Genomic DNA, 8,368 nt, shown 5'->3' on the forward strand with positions numbered 1-8,368 from the left:
ACGAGATTTAAGTGTCGATTAGACTATACTACGATCATATTCATCTTTGAATTCTAATTCGGCATGCTAAATTTCGTTTATCACGCGTATGCCTCCTTGACACGTATGCGTCGCACCCCTTTCACCTTACCACGCTTACGCGTCACACCATGTGTACGCGTGGACTGCCCTGTTTCACCACCCCTTTTTCTTCTCTTATTTCCATTTCTTCTCTTTTCCTCTCTTCTTCCCTTCTCTCACCCATCATCCAACACTACCATACACAATCAACCATTAGTTAGTTAGTTAGTTAGTTAGTTATTTAGTTAGTTTTATTTTTGTTTAGTTTTCTATTTTAAGTGATAAGTGTTGGATTGTTAATTTGATTTGCTGTTTCTTGATGCTGAAATTATTCATTGTTGGATTCTTTGTTGAGGTTACAATTTGTTACTTAGTTTTGAGTTTTTTGTGTTTAACATTTGTGAATACCAAGTACTTTTGATATTTCCTTTAAGCACTTTGATGACTTAAGAATTTTACTATATCGCTATAATGAATCCGTCCTTGGCAAATATACTAAATTGTCGTCAAGTAATAACTCACAATAGAGTGAGGTCGAATCCCACAGAGATTGATTGATTGAGCAACTTTAGTTAATGAGTGATTTAGTCAAGCTAATCAATAGGAATTGTTGAGTGCAGAATTCTAAATAGCAGAAGTATAAATGACTTAAAGATAAAGGAACGCAATAAAGTGCAGAAATGTAAATGGCAAGGTGCGCGCTCGCGTCGATTCAAAAAAGGGATAACTCTAATGCGCGACGAGCATTGCGCAATCGCGCACTCTCTCTTCCTCTCCCTCACCATTTTCTTCTTCTGCAACCTTCAACCTCCACCGCTAACAGCGGCGCCGCCGTCGCCACCCACCCCCTCTACCTTCCCCTATCATCCTCCTTTTTCCCCCTGTCACCATCCTCAAACCTCTCCCTTCCCTTTCTCCTTTCGGACAACCACCCGCCGCCGTGAACCTCCGCCGGCCACGACCATCACACGGCCAGTCTCCCCCTCTCTCTCACCACCAACCAACACCTCTTCGCTTTCCTTCTCTCATCATAGCCAACTTCCCCTGTACTCAGTCTCTCACTCTTCCGAATGCTGCCACAGCCGCCGCCCCGCCATCTCTACCGCCACCATCCACAGCGGCGTGAATCGCTGACTCTGTTGCTTTCGTTTCGACTCCAATTCCCTTTTCCATTTTTTAGTTCTTCCCCGCTCCCAGGTTCCTGCTCCAACTCTGCTTGTTTTTAATTTTTCGTTTCTGTTAGCTACTGTTAGTTGTTTGTAGTTAGTTAGAATTGGAACTTTGTATGTTAGGTTAGATAGAAATAATTGCTGACTTCATTTTTTTTCTTTACTTAACTCATTAACCATTCTTTTGAGTTATGATGATGAATATGCCTACTCTTTAAGAATTGTGTACATTGTTGGATGTATTGATTTCTCGGTTTATGTTTCCACTTATACTTATTTGCACACCAAGTTTTCAATACACATCATGATTGCTCGTCATTCCTCTTACATCTTGAAGTTGCTTTTAATTGCTATATGCTACCTGTTTAACTGCTATCATAATTGTCTTTTTCAGGATGTCGGATAAAGGGAAAGCTATTGCCACTACCTCCAGGAAAAGGAAACATTCTACACCCTATATTCCCTCCATTTACAAGAACTATGCTAAGAACCCTCTGAATGATGAAGAAAAGGAAAATCAGTTGCTACCTTCTACCGATCCAACCAAGTTTCCCAATCTTTACTGTGAGCTCCGCTTGTCTAAGTATCGGACGACGAAACTAAATACCGAGAAGAAACTTGTCCTTCCCAATGATGTGAGACGGTCAATCACTAGTCGGATCCTAGAGTTGGGGTTGGATTTTGTTGACAGAGATTTGGGGGACATCCACATTTCTTGGGTAAAGGAATTCTATTGCAACTTCTTTCGTCCCACTTTGGATTCAGTTCAGTTGAGGGGTAGAGAGGTTATGATTACTGAGACTGCTATAGAGGAGGCATTGCAGTGCCGACATTTTCCTGATGGCACCTGCGCTCATCGGCAGGCTGAGATCGCTATCCACAGCATGACCTTTGACTATGAGGCGCTAAGGTGCGTGATTGGTTTACCAGATGCTACCTGGGTCATGGATGCGAACAACACTAAGCCTAAAGGGATGCTCTTTGCCCATCTGACTAGAGAGGCCAAGACTTGGCAGATGATTTTTGCCCACTATGTCTTGCCCACCACTCACTTCTCTGAGATCCCTATGGAGATGCTACTTCTGATTGGGTGTGTTATGGAGGGGAAGGAGGTCTATTTTCCTCGATTGATCCGATAGTGTATGTGGCGAGCACATATCCGTGGCCTCCTTCCGTTCCCTACTTTAGTCACCAGTATGGCCGCCCTGGCTGAGGTCCCCTGGTCAGATGATGATGTGACACCACCACCCCCAGATGACGATGACAAGGAGGTTACTATTCCTTGGGGTGGTTGGGTGCACGAGAAGCCCCCAACTAGACGCCGGTCTTGGGCTAGAGTAGTAGTAGGGACAGCTGGACCTTCAGCCCCTACAGCAGCCCCGTCTTCTTCCACAGTAGCAGCTCCATCTTCTTCGACAGCTCCTCCTTCAGCACCTGAGCTGACTTATCTATTGGTCCAGCGTCTGTTTCGGTTCTTAGAGCGCGAGAGACGCCATGTCAGGCACCGACTGGACCGGATGGATCAGGAACTCGTCTCCCTTGGCACTGAGTTACCTCCACTTCCAGACTCACCGGCCTCCGATGAGCAGGATCATCAAGAGGAGGATGCGGATGCGCCGACTCAGCAGGATGCACCTCCGGCCGCTCCTGACACTACAGAGACTCCACAGACCCATGAGGAGCCGGTCCCATAGCCTCAGACAAATTCAGCACCTACCGTTGTACCTTCCACTGATCCTCCAGTTTAGCATCGGGGACGATGCTTGGTCTTAAGTGTGGGGAGATCACCGGTAGCATCATTAGAGGACCGGTGAACATTTTGACCTTTTTCCTAGTTATCTTACTTTGCATACTTTTGTATATATTTGATGCTCTTTGAGTTTATTTTGGATACTCTTACTATTTTGGTTTGTTTTGGATACCTTTACTGCTTATTTTGGATTTAGATGTTTTGGATGATAGATTTTATACTTCTAGTTGGATTTTTCTTTATACATTTTTTGCATCTCTTTCTTTTTTAGTTTGTGGTTGTGATTAAAAAACCATATTTTGAATTGCAAGAACTTAGTTACCCCTTTTTGCATAAGAAAGTGTTTTAAGTGAAAAGAAAAGGGTAAACTAAGGAAAATTTTTGAGATTTTTTTCGATCACAACAATGCTTAGTCAAATATTGAGATTTCCCAAGAAATTTATTTATAGGGCACCAACCCAATTGATTGAAGAAATTTTTGGTGAAACTTGCTTGAATTCTTACTTTGTGAAGCATGTACTGAACTAAGAACACAAGCTTGTGAGACTTGAGCCTAATGGTGTGGTTACATTTTATAACCACTTATTTTCCATTCTTGTGTGAAATTATTCTCTATCTATGATTGTGATCTTTGATTTGCTTGATTCTATATATCCACTTATTTTTTATATTCATGCATTTATATGATTGAGGCCATTATTTCATTAGCCCACTTACCCAAATAGCCTACCTTTTACTCTCCATTGTTAGCCAATTTTGAGCCTATGCTTAACCAACTTGTTCTCATTTTAACACATTACAAGCCCAAGGCGGAAAACCAATGAAAAGTCCTTGTTTGGATCTTTGATTAGCCTAGGCTAGTGAGAGTGTTTATTACTCAAAGTTGGTGAGGCTTGGGAACATTGGATGGGATAAAAAGGGTAGTACATTTTCATATTCTAGAATTGGGTACATATCCATGTATTGATTGAATGTATAAGACCTTATGCAATTGATGTCCTTACACAAAGTATAAAGAGAAAAGAAAAAGAAAAAAAAGAATATAGAAAAAAAAAAGAGAATGAAAAGAGAAGAAAAATAATAATAAAAGGGAACAAAATGCCCCAAAGTAAAGTTCAATAAAAAAGGGAGTCAATGCATAAGTGTTATGAAGCAAGGAAAAAAATGCATGAATATGTAAGAAAAATGAAGAATGGGTAGTTAGAACAGTTTGAATTTGTATAGGTCCCTATATAGGTTAGGTGGGAAAGTCTATACTAATCAAAGATCTAAACTCTAGTCCACTTAACCATAAATGATCCTACCTTAACCCTAACCCCATTACAACCTAAATGAAAGACCTCATGACGAATGTGTGCATGCATTGAATAAATGTTGATTGTTAGAAGAAGATCAAATTTTGGAAAGTATGATTAGAGGAGAATTGAGTGAATTAACCCTTAAACACTTGAGTGAATAGAGCGGATACACATCCGGTGAGGGTTCAAAAGTTCAATTACATGTATTCACCCATATTATTTATATTCTTGCAAGTTTGAACTCTTTTGAGGATTAAATACAATTGTGGTTTGGACTTAATTCCTATTGCCCTAACTCGTGTGCTTACACATGTTCTCTTGGGAATTGATTTGTTGAACTAAGCATTTGCATTTGCTTTATGTAGTTGCATTTAGATAGACTCATATAGTTTAGTTGCATTCAATAAATGTCATGCCCCTTAGTTCCTTCTTATTTTAGCATGAGGACATGCTAAGGTTTAAGTGTGGGGAGGTTGATAAACCCCATTTTTAGGGTTTATCTTGTATTGAATTTAGAGTATTTTGATGACCTTTTCTCGCATTTAACCTATGAATTGGCATGGTTTCGTAATCTCTCCCGTATTTGTGCTTAAGTGTAAAAACATGCTTTTCAAGCCTTATTTTGATGAATTCTAATTCCTCTTTGATTCCACAAGATGCCTTGATGTGTTTGCTAGTAATTTCAGGATTGAAATAGGCTAGGCATGGATCAAGGGAAGCAAGGAAGGAAGCATACAAGTGGAGAGAAGCATAAAAGTCAAAGAAGTGAAATCAGCCGAGCACGCGCACGCGCATAAGGCGCCCGCGCGCACATTGCAGAATCGGCCAGGGACGCGCACGCGCACCGTGCGCGCATGCGTCGAAGTTCGCACATGACTTCATTAAAAGCAACACGTGCCTGGCGATTTGCAAGGGTTTCTGAACCCATTTTGGCGCCAATTACTGCTAGAAAGGAATAAAAAGGATCAAGGATAAAGGGGATCATAATCATTATATCATATAGCACAATTAGGATTAGTTAGAGTTAGTTTAGAGAGAGAAACTCTCACTTTTCTCTAGAATTAGGATTATGTTTAGGTTAATCTCTTTTCTTAGATCTAGGTTTAATTCATGTTTTAATTCACTTCTCCTTTATCAAATCTTAATCTTCTCTTCTTCCTCTTTCTAGTTATGTGCTTTAATAATTGTAATTCTTCATCTTGTTTTGGATAGATTGTTGTTCCTTTGTTTTCTTTCAATAATGCAACTTGAGGTAATTCATGATAATTGTGATTTCCTTGATTGTTGTTGTTAATTCTTTGCAATAATTGTTGTTAGATTTTGTTCTTGTTGTCAATTTACTAAGCTTTTCTTTTGTGCCTTCCAAGTGTTTGATGAAATGCTTGGTTGGATTTTAGAGTAGAATTTTATACTCTTGGCTTGGAAAGGTAACTTAGGAACTCTTGAGTTGCTAATGTCCAAGTAATTGATGATTGGGAGCCATTGACTCTAGTCTCACTATTTGAATTAGTGGAGAGTTAGGACTTATGGACTAGGATTGATATAGCTCATTTGACTTTCCTTTACTACTAGTTAGAGGATGATTTAATGAGATTAATCCTTGCCAATTCTGATATTGTGGCTAGTGATTAGGATAGAGATCCTTAACCACCAACCCTTGCCAAGACCTTTTTAGGCCTTAGTTTACTTTCTTGCCATTTATCTTTCATGCTTCTTATCAAAACCCCAAAATAACTCATAACCAATAACAAGACACTTTATTGTAACTCCTAAGGAGAACGACCCGAGGTCTGAATACTTCGGTTTATAAATTTTAGGGGTTTGTACTAGTGACAAACAATTTTTTGTATGAAAGGATTATTGTTTGGTTTAGAAACTATACTTTACAATGAGATTTCATTAGTGAAATTCTAAACCGTCAAAAATCTAATCATCAAAATGGAGCCATTGCCGGGGAGTGCAATGGTGTTATGTTATTGGTTATTGTACATGTGTGAATAGTGTAAATAGTTTGTCTTTTGCTTGTTTACTAAATTTTGTTAGTTTTATTTTGTTTTCTTTCATTATGAATTCTCACTTTGGCTATGAGTTTGGTTCTAATTATGTTGTAGGTGATGGGAGCTTCAATGAGGATGTGTATTGTTCCGAGGGTTACCTGAAACGTGTAGCTCGGTCTTCTGGAGAGGCCCGAGGTGGGGGTTCAGGGACCCGAGCTTGATATGCGGAGTGGTTGGGGGTTGTACCTGCAATGACACTCCGATGCTTAAGTTAGCATGGGTCCAAGCAGATATGTGTAGAATGTGGAATGAATGCCATACCTGGGTGCTCCAGTGTATTTATAGTAGTTTGGCCGTGATCTTCCCTGGATAAGATATTCTTATCTTATCTTTATCTTTTGGGAGTTTTATCTCTATCTTTGTGGAACCGCCTTTTCTAGGCCCTTTCGGCCTTTAGGTTTTGGGCCGCGTTCCTTTTGATGGGCCTTCCTTTGCTTTATTGTCCGAGGTCCGACCTTTAGGCGTGGTCCTTAGGACGAGGTCGGACCTTTTATGAATTTGCCGAGTTGGAGGAGCCCGGTCAGGGTATGAACAGTGCCCCTGCCCGAGTTCGTCCTTTTTGGGAGGTCGAGCTCGGGCATAGTAGTTTTTCAAAATTCAAAAATGGTCGTTCCTGCATTTATTGCATTTTACCGTTTCTCCTCGATTTCCGTTCGTGCTCTGTGAAGGCTTTATTTATTTGCCCCTTTCCTCCTTTTCTGCGTTTTGTTTTTCTTTATCCTTTTTCGAGCACTGCTTCTTCTTTCTCTTTGCTCTGTTTCCCCGAATCTCTCCGTGTGTCTTTCTGGGGTTTTTCTCTGTGCCGCCGTTTCATTCTCCTTGTTTCGGAGCTTGTCGTCTTCGTTTCCTTTTTCCAGGTTTGTTCCCATTTTTCTCTTTTCTTGTGCACATATGCTTCTGTTCTTTGTGTGGCTCTTGTTTCTTTTTCTTTATGCCTGGGTTGCCCCGAAAAGAGGCGCCGCCATTGCTTGTTGTTTGTATATGGGGGGGGCTCTTTTTTGTTCTCTGGTATTTTGCTCCGGGTTGCCGTATTTTCTTCGTTGGGTTTTTGTTTCTTGTTTTTGCTGAATGGGTTTTCGCTGTCTGCTTTATGTGATTTTTGCTTGCTGTTGTATTCTTCTTTGTAGGTAAGAATTTTATGTCTCGAAAGGTTCTTCAAGCGATGTCGACCAAGATTCCAAGTGGTCTTGGTTGGGTAGACCCTCTTCCTCTAAGAGTCCCTTCTGTGGTAGATTCTGAGTATTTAGCTAGGTTCCGTAGGCACTGTAGCATATGTGAAAATAGAGAGTCTGAGAGGGATTATGAACTAGTAGCCCCGGATTCTGAGGAGAGAGTGTGTTTCCCGCCCCTAGATAGTTCCGAGAAGCTCTTCTTTTATGCTTATGATTGTTTTTTCTCTAAGCTGAGTGTCCGACTTCCCTTTACCGACCTGGAGTCCGAGGTGTTATGGTCTTGTAACCTTGCCGCTACGCAGCTGCATCCAAATTCTTGGGCGTTTTTAAAGCTGTTTCAACTTTTGTGTCAGTTTTTGGGCGTCGCTCCCTCTATTTCTCTTTTTTCCTACTTGTTTGTGTTGACGAAGCCGGGGTCGGGTGGAGGGAAGGTATCTTGGGTCTCTTTTAGGGCTAACCAGGGAAGGAAGTTTTGTACCCTTTATGATGAGTCCTTTCATGATTTTAAGAACTTTTATTTCAAGGTCCGGGCTACGGGAGACGTCCGACCTTTCTTTCTAGATGAGAGTGGGGAGCCTTCCTTTCCTCTGTGTTGGCAGGAGAATGTAGTGTCTGCTAAGTATACCTTTGAGAGTCTAGATGAGGTGGAGCAGGCTTTTGTGGGTGTGGTGAGCAGTTTATGGGGTCGGGCACCTCACTTGGACACGAAGAAAATGTTGGGAGATCCAAGCCTTCTCCGTTCCGAGTTAGGTAGTTCCCGACCTCTCCGAGACTCATCTTTTTCAGTATTTTGGCTTTGCTTGTTTTGGTGGATTTTTCTGTTGTGGTAATCCTTTTCTTTTATTTCTGCAGAGATGTCTTC

The sequence above is a fragment of the Arachis stenosperma genome, chromosome 2 (genome assembly GCF_014773155.1).
Source record: "Arachis stenosperma cultivar V10309 chromosome 2, arast.V10309.gnm1.PFL2, whole genome shotgun sequence".
NCBI lineage: Eukaryota > Viridiplantae > Streptophyta > Magnoliopsida > Fabales > Fabaceae > Arachis > Arachis stenosperma.